Here is a 4,648-nt window from a genome sequence, read left to right as displayed (position 1 = left end):
TCAAGTGATTTTACCCATCTCTTCATGTCAGCAGAACTTCTCCCCTTTTCATTCTTAGAGTGAGGACTAAAGCTGAGGGCTCATCCTTGATGAGAAAGAGCTCTATTACTGATCTACATGCCCAGCCCTTTACACTTTTGCTTTGGAGACAGGTTCTAACTGATTTGGTCAAGATGAGCTTCAACTTTCTCAGCAGCCTGTGCAAGCTCTAACTTTGAAACCTCCTGCCTCCCGATGTAGCTGATATTATACAAATGTGCTATAAGGTCTACGTTTGAGAGATCTTTTTTGTTGTTGTTTATAGAATGTTGTCCATTTTGTTTAATTATACAAATTGTTTGGTATACAGGTTAAAAAATTATTTAATTGACAACGAAATGATTTTGTAATTTCATAAAATGTGATTTTCTCAAATATATACAATGCACAAATATATATTGTAAGATGTTTAATAAACTAGTTATTAAACATCTTCCTTTGTACATTTGGGATAATAACATATTTCAGTCACTCTTGTAACAGTTTTATTTTAAAACTAATTTGTTCTATTTGTATGTGTATTTTGCTTGTAAATCCTTCTGGGCACTATGTGCATGCCTGTTACCTTTGCAGGCCAGGAGATAACTTTAGATCCATGAAAAGGAACTACAAACAGTGGTGATCCTGTGTGTGTGCTAGGAATGTATCTTGGGTATCTTGCTCGAGTAACCTATGATGTGACTGTGAACCCTGGAACCATGTTACTAGCCCTACATTTTTCCATGATAAATTAAATCTAGTTGCCTTGCACTTTTAAAATGTATTACTTGGAGCTGACTTATATCTGCCTTCTGGATATCCTTTCTCAAACATCTGGTAACCACCATAATATACCCCTTTCCAGGGGAAGACTCTCAACTCATGTAAGATTTGTCTCTTTCTGTCTTTCATATATCATTTCATAGTATCCTTTATGTTCAAACACAGTGTTGCAAATTGCAAACTTTCATCATTTACAAGTCAACAGCTGTTACAAAATTCCTTTAGATGCTTATTGTTTTGTATATTTGGAAATGATATCGTTCTTTTCTTTTCTGGTCCTGGTAACTAGCCTTGTTTTTCTAAACATTGGCCATTTGGTTACTATTTTAAAAAGGAACATACTGTGTCTCTTGTGTTTTTCTCTAGTATTTTTGATGTTATATCATTAGGTTCTGCTCTTATCTTCTTACAAGCTGTTGCAGAACAGCCCATGGTAGATCAATCCAGGAATAAAGTACTTATTGCTGACTCACATGTATTGTCCCCAGAAAACATGATGAGCCACAGGAGAAGTTAGCCAGTGCAGGGGTATTATCTGCAATCTCCAAACCTCCACAGATTTATGAGGCTCAGAAGCCATTGTCCCTAGCCTACCTTGCTCAGGTATGTGCTGTACTTGCTGTGCCTGGCCAGTTACTCACCTGCTGGTAGGTGAGGCCCTTCCTATCCCTGCTGTGCTGCTCTGAGAGGTCCTAGAACCATCTACTTATTTGCCACAGTGCCTTCCTCCTTTCTGCCGTGGTTTCTCCCAACATTCCCATCTCATCTGGGTGCCACTTTAGAGGAATTCTTCCATATTTCTACCTAACTCTTGTCATTTTATCTTCCTTTTCATTCTCATTAGGAACTTCTCTGATTGAACATGTACAAATAATATATTTTACAGCCTTTCAGAATGGTTTCTGAACAATCTGGCAGCAATAGATCACTGCTGACAACACAAAAGTGTATCTTCTGAATGAAATTTCAGGCACCATTTTCTGTTTGTGAGTTTATTACTAGGAAATGTCATCTTAGTTTGTAAAAGAGAAACTATATCTGATGGTTTATTTAATTGAAAATGACATCTGGCAGTTGGCCTGATTAATGCAGTGTGTGGACACTTGACTAGCATGCATGATGCCCTGGGTTCAAGCATCACCATAGAGAAGTGATAAGGATCTGAAATCTTAAACTTTAGAGAATGAAATTTGTCAGTGAATGGACTTCTTGGTTTCAGAAAATCTGTATATATTTTCTCTTGTACCTGGTCTTGACTATTTCATACATCTACACAATGAATTTTTATCATACCCCTTCCCAAGCTTTGTGCATGCTCTCAGTACTTCTCTCTCTCTCTCTCTCTCTCTCTCTCTCTCTCTCTCTCTCTCTCTCTCTCTCTCTCTCTCTCTCTCTGTCTTTCTCTCTTTCCTGCTTCTGTTGGAAAGCTCACTCATTTATTCGGTTTGATGTTACACTGAGTTCATTAGCTTCTATCCCATGTATAAAAGCCAACATTTTATATCCTTTTGCTCTTCCTGGAAGAATGGATTCCTTCCATGCAGAATGTATGTGTTTCCTAGTCTTGATAAACTTGTCAAGCTCCAGAGGCAATATTCACGAAGTCACCCAAAATCAATGGACAACGTTTATTTTTTTGCCCTAATATTTATTTTTTCAGTATGTTTTCTTTTATTTTTTTAAATTTTAATTAGAAAGAAGATTATTTTACATGTCAATCCCAGGTCACTCTCTCCTTCTCCCTCCCCACCTCCCCTGCCTCCTGTCTGTCACATCCTTTGGGATAGGGCCTAGGCCAATCCCCTTTTGGCTAGGCTCAGGGAGTATCCCTCCATGTGGGATGGGCTCCCAAAGTCCGTTCCTATGCTAGGGATAAGTACTGATCCAATACAAGTGGTCCCCTAGATTTCCAAGGTCTTCTTACTGATACAACATTCAGGGCATGTGGCTCAGTCCCATGCTGGTTTCCCAGCTATCAGTCTGGGGACTAAGGTCTCTTCCTGTTCAGGTCAGCTGTTTCTGTGGGTTTCACAAAACTGGTATGGACACCTATGCACTCTTCCTTCTCTGCTAGTGGATTTCAGTTCAGTTCAATGTTTACCTGTGGGTGTTTGCTTCTACTTCCACCAGCATGTGGATGAAGGCTATATGATGGCATATGAACTACTAATCAATCTCTTTATCAAGAGACAGCATTTAAAGTAGTCTTTTCTCTGTTGCTTATATTTTTAATTGGTTAGAAAAAGTTTATTTTTTTAACCATATTTCTGGGTCTGAATGACTGGAGTCCAGGATTTTACAGAAATCCAAACTTCCAAAATACAAAGTAATGAATATTTACTTACTGGGGGCAAGGGGGTGCCTGGGCATGGTTTTACTGCTAGCAAAAGAAAATTTCAAATGTGATGTCTTAGTTTGAGGGATGTATGCAAATGGGAATTGATTTTACTCTTTGCATTTAACTGTCATCTATTACATTGTTGTATGTGTAGGTTGCATATAACCATCGATATTCATTTATACTTCATAATGAAATCATTATGATTATAATTTTTTAAATCCTGTCTGAGGATTCTGAGAGTAGTTTATGCCACAAGTGGTAGAAATCCTGGCACAAACCATTAATCCGAGCAACCAAAAGCAAGGAGGTTGTGGTACACACCTTTAAGCCTTGGACTATTTATTTAATGGTAGACAGAGCTCTCTGAGTTCAAGGCCACCCGGGGGGGATATACACAAGATTTAATCAGTCTAAGAGAGTAACTAGTCCCATGCCTTTAATCCCAGTATAGAGAGGTATAAGAATTAGTATTCATTAGGGGCATTCATTCTCCAGTCACTTGGAGAATAAGAACTTACCAGACCTTTTATACGTAAGAGCTATCTAGTAGTTTAGCTGCTTTGCTCCCAGATCTACAGATTAAACCGACACATCTGTCTCTTGGTCTTTAATTAATTCTTGTTACCTTTTCCGTGTGAAGCCTGAGGAACTCACCCAGGTATTCTGGCTCTAGACAAGAACACTTACAAAGCGACCCCTCTCCCATTGCTGGTCCTGGATTTCTCTAAAATGTTACTCCTCCTAGGAAATTAAAACACTTCCAATAAAAGAATCAAATATAGAACACACTCAGCTACATTACTGAGATAATGTCATCAGTAACACCCTTTTACACCCCGTGCCTTCTACACAATCCAAGAAGTCACCTTGATCCTGCCTCTAAGAACAGTGAGAGACTGAATCTCTCCATTTTTTAGCAGGAACACGTAGGTAATAAGTTAGGTGGGGACCCATTATATTTTGAGTTATGCACACTACCATTTGTGAAAATGGTATTGATTTCAATGCTCCTTTACATTCTTATCCTAAACATGTGTGTCATGCTCAAAAAAATGCATCTTGCCATCCCAAACACACATGGTGCTCCATGGGACATGTTCCCCTTTCTGGTCTACAGTTTATATTGATTACTCTGTCAGGATAACAATTCTAACCAGTTTCTGTTCAAATGTACTAACTTTGCCACACGTTTTCTGTATTTTCATCCTAATTGATTTGACCACACAACATCTACCTAAATAAACTGAATTGCAATTCCATGGCAAACTGAAAACCTCCTTCATAGAAAAACAGATCTGTCTTTTTCTTTTCTTTTTCTCTGGTTTTAAACTTTATATTTTTTTAAAAAAATATTTGAACTAGAAAGCTTATTTTACATATCAATCCCCGTTCCCTCTCCCTTCCCTCCTCCCCTGCCCTTTTCCCCCACCCCAGCTAACACCCTACCTATCCCAAACCCCTTATTCTCTCCAGGGAGGGGGAAGCCTTCTGTAGGAGGTATTCACA

This window comes from Cricetulus griseus, unplaced genomic scaffold, assembly GCF_003668045.3.
Source record: "Cricetulus griseus strain 17A/GY unplaced genomic scaffold, alternate assembly CriGri-PICRH-1.0 unplaced_scaffold_27, whole genome shotgun sequence".
NCBI lineage: Eukaryota > Metazoa > Chordata > Mammalia > Rodentia > Cricetidae > Cricetulus > Cricetulus griseus.
The sequence above is the reverse complement of the archived record's forward strand: the minus strand, read 5'-3'. Positions refer to the sequence as shown.